At 43.2% G+C, this 11,398-nt stretch overlaps 1 protein-coding gene across 3 annotated transcripts in view; it reads left to right on the top strand.

Annotated features, from left to right (window-relative positions):
* Positions 1 to 3,566: 3,566 nt before the first annotated feature.
* Positions 3,567 to 11,398, top strand: part of LOC135524247 (ras association domain-containing protein 8-like) — a 37,478-nt gene continuing 29,646 nt past the window's right edge. For all 3 annotated transcript variants that reach the window (XM_064951615.1, XM_064951613.1, XM_064951614.1), the window contains exon 1: positions 3,567 to 3,872. The gene's annotated coding sequence lies outside the window, so the exon portion shown is untranslated. The remainder of the gene's footprint in view (positions 3,873 to 11,398) is intronic.

Raw genomic sequence — 11,398 nt, 5'->3', positions numbered from 1 at the left:
ATTTATATATACACTAGATCAAATCAAATTTAATTTGTCACATGCTTCATAAACAACAGGTGTAGACTAACAGTGAAATGCACAATTGGAATAAATACACAGTGATTAACAAATAACAATAAAAAGTACATATCATGTCTGTAAAGATAAGATTAATGTTCACCACCAGTCACCTAGCTATTTTCCAGTTAAAAGTCTATATGCAGACTACCACAGAAGTTCACTGGAACATTCAACTGTTTGTTAATTAGAACATGTGACTTGCCATCTTGACTGACTGACTCAACCCAATGCCGCAGTAAATCAGTGCCTCCATTGCAGACTTTCAAGTGTCTTCTGTCTTGGTCAATAAAATGACGCTCAAAGCTACGCAGATAACTGATTAACTCTCAAGATACTTGTTTACTCATAGAGATTATGATGAGGCTCAAAATCAACTGCAGACTTGAATTGTAATGTCCCCAGACTGCATGAATCATAGACTTATATTAAATCTCATATGAATAAATGAATATAATTACATTTGACAATTTAGTCACTTAGCAGACACTCTTATAAAGAGTGACTTACATTTAGTGCATTCATCTTAAAATGGCTATTTGAGACAACCACATATCACAGTCAGGTCGTTTTATGTCATTTCAGCAAGCCATGACACCAACCATTTCAGATTGTTCTGAAATCTTTTCTGTAGTTAGAAACAGATACGATAAGAATTCCGGAAACATTATTTTGTTGATATATAATAGGATCCTTGAAAAATATAATTAATTGCAATTAAATTGGTCAATTTAATTTATAGGATTCATGTAATGTTCAATAATTATAGTACCTAACATCCAATTTTGACCAAACTTTTTTTCTAACAATGACTAAGACATGAGTAAGACATGACTAAGACATGAGGAATCTAAAGAAGTGTTCAAAAGCAAGGCATAGTCCACCCAAATGACATATTGGTTTTCTTACCCTGTATGCAGACTATGGACCAGGTGTGACTTTCTTACCCTGTATGCAGACTATGGACCAGGTGTGACTTTCTTACCCTGTATGCAGACTATGGACCAGGTGTGACTTTCTTACCCTGTATGCAGACTATGGACCAGGTGTGACTTTCTTACCCTGTATGCAGACAATGGACCAGGTGTGACTTTCTTACCCTGTATGCAGACTATGGACCAGGTGTGACTTTCTTACCCTGTATGCAGACTATGGACCAGGTGTGACTTTCTTACCCTGTATGCAGACTATGGACCAGGTGTGACTTTCTTACCCTGTATGCAGACTATGGACCAGGTGTGACTTTCTTACCCTGTATGCAGACTATGGGCCAGGTGTGACTTTCTTACCCTGTATGCAGACTATGGACCAGGTGTGACTTTCTTACCCTGTATGCAGACTATGGACCAGGGGTGACTTTCTTACCCTGTATGCAGACTATGGACCAGGTGTGACTTTCTTACCCTGTATGCAGACTATGGACCAGGTGTGACTTTCTTACCCTGTATGCAGACTATGGACCAGGGGTGACTTTCTTACCCTGTATGCAGACTATGGACCAGGGGTGACTTTCTTACCCGGTATGCAGACTATGGACCAGGTGTACCTTTCTTACCCTGTATGCAGACTATGGACCAGGTGTGACTTTCTTACCCTGTATGCAGACTATGGACCAGGTGTGACTTTCTTAACCTGTATGCAGACTATGGACCAGGGGTGACTTTCTTACCCTGTATGCAGACTATGGACCAGGGGTGACTTTCTTACCCGGTATGCAGACTATGGACCAGGTGTGACTTTCTTACCCGGTATGCAGACTATGGACCAGATATGACAGCAGCACCCCATGCTTTGGTTTTGTTTACCTGACCACTGTTTCAAATCCTACATTTTTTGCATATGTGTCACAAATCCAATGTAATTTAAAGGTACCTATATTAGCATTCAGCACTTCATATCCAAATCATATACAAGTAACATCATTGAGTTACACAATACATTTTTTTGACACTTTAGGATGATTTGGACATGAAGCTTGAAAATGCTAATATCAATACCATTGACTTGCTTTGGGTTTGTGACACAAATGATGAAAAGTTAACATTTGAAACAGTGGACAGATAAACAAAGCCAAAGCATGGGTTGCTGTCATACCATGTCCAGAGACTGCTTACAGGGTGAGCGTCATCCGCATAGCAATGAAAGGAGAGATTATGTGAGGATATGACGGAGCTGAGTGACTTGGTTTATAGAGAAAAGATGAGAGGGCCTAGAACGGAGACCTTGGGGACACCAGTAGTGAGAGCATGTGGTGCAGACACAGATTCTCTCCACGTCACCTGGTAGGAGCAACCTGCCAGGTAGGATGCAATCCAGCCCTGAGAGGGTGGAGAGGAGGATCTGATGGTTCATGCCGTCGAAGGCAGTGGATAGATCTAGGAGGATGAGAACAGAGGAGAGAGCCTGCTTGAGACAGGCAAACAGTCTCAGTTGAGTTAGCTTCAAGACTCTTCTCTCTACACACCAACTCACTCAGCTCTGTCATATCCTAACATGGTCTCTCCTATCATTGCTATGTGGATGACACTCAACTACTTTTCTCCTTCCCCCCTTCTGACACCCAGGTGGCAACACACATCTCTGTGTGCCTGGCAGGCATCTCAGCTTGGATGTTGGCCCACCACCTCAAGCTAAATTTCGACAAGACGGCGCTGCTCTTTGTCCCAGGGAAGGCCTGCCTGTTCTATCACAGTTGACAACTCAACTCCCAGAGTGCAAAGAACCTTAGCATGACCCTTGACAACATCCTCGTTCTCTGCAAACATCAAAGCGGTCACTTGCCTGCAGGTTCATGCTCTACAACATCCGTAGAGTACGACCTTTCTTCACACACAAAGCGGCGCAAGTCCAAATCCAGGAACTTGTCATCTCCGGTCTGGACTACTGCAACTCTCTGTTGGGTGGGTTTTCCGCTTCTGCCATCAAACCCCTGCAACTTATCCAGAACGCTGCAGCCCGCCTGGTGTTGAATCTTCCCAAGGTCTCCCATGGTAACGAGAGAGTTGGTCATAGACAGCACACACAATTGTTTTGGAAAGAAAGAAAGAAGGGATGCTGGTCCATAGTTATTTTTTATGTCAAAGGGGTCGAGTGTTGGTTTCTTGACTGTGACTATCTTAAAGTCAGATGGGACGCAGCCAGTGGTCAGGGATGAGGTGATGTGGGAAGTGAGGAATTGGAGAAGGTCTCCAGATAGTCTGGAGGAGGGGATGGGGTCAATTGGGCAGGTTTTTAACCCAAACATCTAAATGTTTTTAATATATACTACAAATAATGTTGTTAATCTGTGTGTGTATATTCTGTATTAAAGAACAATGTAGCCTACCCTACCTGAATGTCACCATATGGTACCTACTCAAGTGGGCTACCCAACCACTTTCAGGAACTCCACTCCTTTAGGTGAGTAGGCCCTGTTCTACAGTGTATTGCAGCTTTAAAATGGTCCACAATGCCTTGCGGTGTCCCAGTTCCGATGCAATGTATTTACAAGCAAGAGTAATGAAATAGGCAGAGGGCGATTTTCCGCAGCGTGTTGGTCCAACCCCAAGGGCTAGCGCAGAGACGGCGCAGCGAAAAACTTTCAGCCATGGATATTTCAATGCACCTAATTTTCTTTTGATGCCGTTCTCTTTGCTATGGACCGTATCACTTTGTCGCAGTTCATATAAGTGATTTATAGGCTTGCCCCGAGAAAATGTTACATTTGCAGATTCCATTACTCAACAGCATCTATTTTTCCTAAACTTCAGTCCGGCTATAGAAGAGTGGAGGAACTTCTGTTGTTTTTTCGGCACCAAGCCTACAACACGAAGGTAAGGTTACGTTTGTAGTTTCCCTGCTAATGTTAAGATGTTAACGTTACACTGTATCTTAACTAACCCTTTACAACAGTATCCCAGGTGTAGTAATCGGTAATAGCAGGCGGCCGGGATAATGGAACAATTATTATCAGGCTGCATAGTGGAACAGTTGTGCCCGTTACAATATCGCGGGTTCTTTCTCGCGGTGAATACTATCACACTTTTTAAACAAGAGCGGAACATTTCAGAGCCATTTGCCACACTTGTTTACTATGTGGCCCATATCTTTTACATCAACACATGCATTGGATCTCTAACTGAGAATAGCCCGTGCCTATGGTTTTATGACATGTTTATAAACATGTAATAATGGTTGATAATGGCTACATTGTGTCTCATGATGTCTGTAAAACATTGCACCGTTTCCACTTTTCAACACAGCATTTCCTCTGTGTATAGCCTATTTCCCACTCATAATTAAGCTAAACACTATTTAATATACCTATAGGGCTATTGTTTATGCGGACTCAGTTTATATTTCCAGTTACCCACTCTACCATTAGAGACTGAAAATACCTGTAGAGTAGGTCACTCCAATATGTTTGGCATAATGATGTATTAGAGCAGTAGTAGAATGCAAATGGCTTCTTTCTTGCTTTCAGCATCTGTGTATTGACACTTTTTTTCATACAATCAGCTCTTACACACATGTTGACGCAAACAGTGTTGGCCAGCAGATACTGTTCTATATCAGTATCTGATTCTTGTTTGTTTTGGGCTGCCTACTGCACAGCACTGTCGTTTTGTTGATAATATTAAAGAAACATAGGCCTTCTCCGTAAAACTTTTCTTAGAACCTGTTTCATTTTCCTTCAAAGCTGTACTATCTCAATCCCACAGCTGTGGTAAACATGTGTTCAATTGCTGCACTAATGACTGATGGGACCGCCAGAACATGGACTAAACTAAACCCATGTCCTCATCATGTCCAAACCAACCCTCCAAACCCTTGGCCAGAGTAGAAGCCAGGAGATCGGGTCTGTTGCCCCAATCAGTGTTACTCCTAAGGCCCTGCTCCCGGCATCAGGCTGGCACTTCAAAGCTGGCCTGCTTATAGAGCCATCATGGCAGGGGAACAAAGGCTGTATTATTGCTGCTGGCTAAACGTGCCGTCCAGATGTTCGAGATCCTGCCGGTGTTGACCTCCCGACTAGGGGAGGCGGGGGCCACTCTGGAGTCTAATATAACATCCAGCCAGCCTGATGTTAGGGAGGGGGAGGAGTGTGGGGCCCCAGAAGCTCCTAATGGAAAGCTTTACAGGAGCTGAGGCTATAACTGTGGCTGTGGCATGACTGGGGCTGGTTTGAATCCCTGGTGAGGGACAGACGTCTCAAACACCGTCTCCCTAGAGATTTTTGGATTGAGGGGGTGGCGGGGGTTAGTCTAAATTCTGAGCAAGTGTTCGGTTGTACGTACGGGTGTGATCGAGGCAAGCCTATGTTTTTCAGGTGGCCTAATATAAGTACAGGATATTTTCTGGCCCAACTTTACCAGTGGAATAATTTATGTAATTTCCTTGTAGTTACGTTAACTAAACTTTTTGTATTTTCTTAACTGTCTAGACATATTTATTTTATGCTAATTTCAAAGTTGCATAATTTGCATATGTTTACAAACATGTTTACAATGTCTATAAATGTTTTCCACTTACAAGGCAATGTGAAGTGTTTCACACACAGACACCCCATCCACACAAGCAGAACTCAGTTTGGTTTTAAATAGTGGCTTTAATCTGTCACTCATTTGTAACAAACTGTATTGAAGACTGTAGGTTTTGTCATTGTAGTCAGACAAATGTAAGTTAGGACCTGGTCTGACCTGAGGAGATGCTGCTGCTAGCTCCTGTGGAGGAGGGAGGAGGCTTTTAGTGATTAGATTTCAGAGAACCACCACAAGACTCCTCTCTAACATTCCTTCCTCTTTCTTGTTTTGGTATATAGTTGGGCTTCTGTTTGTAAAAAAAAGTATAGCCTAATGCTTGTTTTATGTCATTCAATAGTACTTACCCTAGATTTAGCCTATTTAGCTTAGTTTTTTAATGATAGAATGTAATACAGTCCTTACAGTGTATTGCTTGTAATTCCTTCCTTCCAATATAAAAATAGTCAGCCCACAGAATCGCCAACAAAAAAGCCTGCCACTATATAGACTGTATAACTGATGTAGTCCTTTAACTGTGAGTAGAATCTAAGGTGTATTCATGTTAAAAGCAGCCCTGTGATCAGAGGGCTGTGCACAGAACCATGGAGTTCCTTATCTCCACGTCACGGCCCATTGCATTCTCATCGGCCAGGAATCCACACTCTCTATGTTATTAGTTTCCTGGATGCCTGGCACTGACGTGGAGATGTAGTGGAATTCCTTCCTATAGAGAAGATATCTGCACACACTTTAATACCTCTGCATTCCGGGATGCCTGGCACTGACGTGGAAAGGTAGTGGAATTCCTTCCTATAGAGAAGATATCTGCACACACTTTAATACCTCTGCATTCCGGGATGCCTGGCACTGACATGGAGATGTAGTGGAATTCCTTCCTATAGAGAAGATATCTGCACACACTTTAATACCTCTGCATTCCGGGGTGCCTGGCACTGACGTGGAGATGTAGTGGAATTCCTTCCTATAGAGAAGATATCTGCACACACTTTAATACCTCTGCATTCCGGGGTGCCTGGCACTGACGTGGAGAGGTAGTGGAATACCTCTGCATATTTATTGTGCTGATGTTTTTGATCAGAGACCTTTTTCAAGAACTCCTCCCTATAGCCACCCAATGCTCCTTCCTCTATGCACAACGTCCTCAACCACTGGGGTCCCACAACCCAGTCTACATACCAGGCTGTTTGACATTATGGTATATAAGGCCTGAGGCCCTAGTATGACCAACTACCCAGGTCTGCTACGTGTGTGAGACATGAGAGTGTGAGGCCAGGGCAGCACTTGATGGCGAACTGGGGGATTTAAATACATTGTTTTTTAGCCTACTCCAAGACACACACACACACACAAACAAGAGTCCCAACCACCACCACAATTAAACAGTGTCTGGCTGTGGCTGGGCAACAGGGATCCATTTCACAAGAGACCTAGTCTGGTACCAATTATACTAGAGTGTATAAATGGTTAGTAATTACAACGTAGCCCCGCAACAGGAAGTGCATTTTGAATTCAAGTTCAATGTTGGAAATAGTTTGTAAGCACCAAAACCCCCTATCGCACAACCCTGTAAAAAAACTCATTATGTATTGTGGGGGTTGGGCTGTTTTACTTTTTGTAGTCAGGATAGAGGTGAAGTAAATGTGTCTTTTTTTATATTTTTATATATATATATATATATATATATATATATCACTACCTCTGGTGTTAGGTCACTGCTCTGCAGACCTCCAATGGCCTTCAACCTCTCTCCTTTGCCAAGACGTGATTAAATTGTTTCCCCCATAGTGAACAATGGCCTGTAAAGTACAAGGGGAACACAGGTCTAATCACAGAGAAAGCAGACGTGGACTGTTTTCCTGCGAGAAGATCTTTTGTCCTGAAAACAGTTCAGTGGTTCCCCAAGGGGTTTCTCCCAACTCCCTGAGTCAAGTTGTGCCTGATTCTTTGTTTTAGCCCCATGATGAATACCATTTTGTTTCTCCTCAAACGGCCGTATGTTCTTCATGGAAATGTATGATATTCATACCAGTCCACTGCAGTACAGTTCAGCAGGAATACATCATAGTTGTAGACCTAAATAAATATGATAATCTAATCCGTGACATGTAAGGGCATTGTCTTACGTCAAGTGGCGTCACTGCTACTTGCTGCTTGTCCCTCAACTGACAGGAATCAGTGTAAACGGAATTAGAGACAATGATGTAAGGGGATGTCCTTATCCTTCCTACCTATGGTCACGAAACCTAACCACACGAAACCTTACTCCAGCACAGCCATATATCCCATGGCTCAGAGCTGTACATGATCACTCTATATTGGATATTATCTCTGTGGCAGTGACCTGTTGTAGGGGTTGGGAACCTGGGCCCGTCCCTGGCCTGGTAAAGAGATGGCAGTGCCTGGCCCGTGTCCCTGTGTGTGAGAGGACCCAGAGGGACATATGGTGGCTTGTTTACACTAGCGTCAGTCAGTGGAAGTCCTAGCCCTCGTGCCAACTCTCTGGGCTCCTGTAGCCCCGGATCTCTGGGCTGGCAACAGCGGGAACAGCCATGGCAGCAGCCTGGGTCTCAGCGGACACACTGCTCACAGTACCTTGTACTCACACACCTCACTGGGCAGACAGGAAGCCACCCCAGGGACCACCAGGCTGAACTCTGAAGCCATGCCACATTGAGACAAATGACAAATGCATCTTGGGTCTAGTGCTGTGGCGGTCACAAAATTTTGTCAGCTGGTAATTGTCAAGCAAATAACTGTCAGTCTCATGGTAATTGACCGGTAATTAACACAAACACATTTCGCATCTCCTGGCTTCCAACAGCCTACAAGCCACTGAAGCAGGCCTTTGGAACCTCTACATTTGAAAAAGTCTAATAAATCCATGTAATATAGCCTACACCTTTACAAAAAATCCATTATTTATTTTAGACAGGTCTAAAGAAGCATGATATGAAGAAAATGTAGTCTATTTCAGAAGAACAGAATTGCATGCTCTGATGTTTGGTCCTGATCTGTGTAACGATATGCGCTGAGAGTCGGGAAGCAAGTACCGGGAGTGAGTGTTTTAATAAAATAAACAGAACATAATACAAAACAAGAAACTCTGACAGCGCACAGGCATAAAACAGAAAGAGAAACAATGACGCCTGGGGAAGGAACCAAAGGGAGTGACATATATAGGGAAGGTGATCAGGGAAGTGATGGAGTCCAGGTGAGACTGACGACGCGCAGGTGCGCGTAACGATGGTGACAGGTGTGAGCCATAACAAGCAGCCTGGTGATCTAGAGCCCGGAGAGGGAGCACATGTGACAGTACCCCCTCCCCGACAGGCGGCTTCAACCGCAGGACGCCGATAAAAATGACGATCCCGGGGATCAGGAGCTGACCGGTCACTTCTGCTGAGGCGTGGGAAACCTGTCAGTCCAGCTGAGATGCGGGTGCTTGGCGACCTAGAGTGCCGGAGAAAGCATATGTGACGGTACCCACTCCCCGGCGCATTCGGCTCCAGCCGCAAGATGTCAACCAAAGGGACGATCCCGGGGATCAGGAGCGGACTGGTCACCTCTGGTGATGCGTGGAACCTGTCTCCGGCTGGGGTGCCTGGCGATCCGGCTGAGGCATGAGAGCCTGTAGCGGCTCCTGGACCCGACGTCATTCCCACCGGAAAAAAAACACTCCCTGTTGCTTCCCTTAGGTGAGGCGTCATTCTGTAACAATATGCGCTGAGGTTCAGGAAGCAAGTTCAAGTAGTGAGTGTTTTAATAAAATAAATGGAACATAATACAAAACAAGAAACACTAACAGCACACAGACATGAAACATAAGAAGCAGCCTGGTGACCTAGAGGACGGAGAGGGAGCACACGTGACAATCTGGCTATGCCAAATGGCTGTGGGCTACACTAGTTAATTTAGCAGACAAGATTTGCTTAGAATTCTGTGGCATTATTTTATATTATTTTATAGTATGAAGAATACAATTGAACAAAGCGGAATAAAATAGAATGGATATTTTCTCCAACCAATTTGAGGGAGTGCGCACATGCGGCTATTCTGTGTTAAGCGGTTAACAAAGAAAAATGTACTCCTATATGCTTAATTTAGAGTTATTAATATAACTTTCGTTGTTCTACAAATGTTAGGCAATATGTTTTGATTGTTTAAATACATTGTAAGGCTGCATGGTGCGACGAATGATGATTTGAAAAAAGTCGCTTGAAAGGCATGAGCTCTGTTTTATTTTTTTGCGCAGGCTGAACACACTTCATCAGTCTCTCATTCACAATTTGGCAAGCACTTGATAATGCCTCGAATTTCACAGGGGCCTCCCCTTTGTGTGGCCATAATGCACCCTAAAAAAATCCATGCCTTTTGGGCCTGTGCACTTCTTCCGGAGTGCTGCATTGTGCCCTTCTCCCTGAGTGCTGCGCACTCCATAGGACATCTCACTCACATGGTTCTCCATCACGTGATCGGATCTTTCTCACAGGCTACAAGTGAAGACAGACACATCGGGGACGCAACTGCGCTCGTCCTTATCCCATTCCGAGGTGCATAATTGAAGATATTGGAAGAACTGTCCACATTTACTTTTCATCAGCCAACAAGATGAGTAGGCCTAACAAACAGAAAAAGCACTAGCCTATGTCAATCTACTATCCCCATAATGCAAAAGTTGACCTATTATATTCTGTGTGAGAAATAAATATTCCAAACATAGCTTGGTCCAGTTGTGGGATGCAATAGATCCCAAATTAATACAACCACTAGCATCCCAAAAACCTTTTACGCAATGTTGCTGACGCAACGTTTAGCTTTAAATGTTGATGAACTATTAGACTATTTCTTCACATTATAAACGCAGCAATGCACACATTGCCGTAGGCAATAAGCACGGATGTTCCATTAGCGGGAAAACACCATTATCAAAAGTGACCACAAATGCAATTATGCATGTAATGCGTTTATTATAAAGGTGCATTTTTATGGTGAAGATTATCTTTCCCAAACTTGAAACTCATGAGCTGCTTATATATGCCAGTTAGGCTCTACACACCCTGTAAAGCGGATTAATGTGCTTCATTTTAAGAAGTTATTTGGCCACTTTAGTTGCGATACAAACCTTATCAAAACATATAGGCCTATGGGCTAGGCTATATGAGGTGTGCAACTATGATTTTAAAAAGTCACACAAAAAGGCATTGTTTCTTGCCTTATGCTGGGCATCATTCACAAGTGATAATATATAATTCACAAGTGATAGGCTAATATTGTCACCCATCAGACTATTCTTCATTTAATCTTGTCTTTACATATATTAAATAATATGTGTCACATTTGTTTTGATTTAGAATGGACCATTATCATGCACCTGTCACGAAACAGGTGGGATAAAAATACATGTCCTCTATGCACTTAAATAGCAATTGGAGGACGCTTTTCCTGTGGTTAATTTCCATGCCAGCCAGGTAGGCTATACTCCTGTTGTAAAGATAAGCAATGTGCTCTTGGAACTCTAGGGGCAGTATTTCATTTTTGGATGAAAAAACGTTCCCATTTTAAACAAGATATTTTGTCACGAAAAGATGCTCGACTATGCATATAATTGACAGCTTTGGAAAGAAAACACTCTGATGTTTCCAAAACTGCAAAGATATTATCTGTGAGTGCCACAGAACTGATGCTACAGGCGAAACCAAGATGAAACTTCAAACAGGAAATGAGCAAAATTTTTGAGGCGCTGTTTTCCAATGTCTCCTTATATGGCTGTGAATGCGCCCTGAACGAGCCTACACTTTCTGCCGTTTCCCCAAGGT

Source organism: Oncorhynchus masou, chromosome 31 (assembly GCF_036934945.1).
Source record: "Oncorhynchus masou masou isolate Uvic2021 chromosome 31, UVic_Omas_1.1, whole genome shotgun sequence".
Taxonomy (NCBI): Eukaryota; Metazoa; Chordata; class Actinopteri; order Salmoniformes; family Salmonidae; genus Oncorhynchus; species Oncorhynchus masou.
Note: the sequence above shows the minus strand (reverse complement) of the source record. Positions and strands in the feature narration are given on the sequence as shown.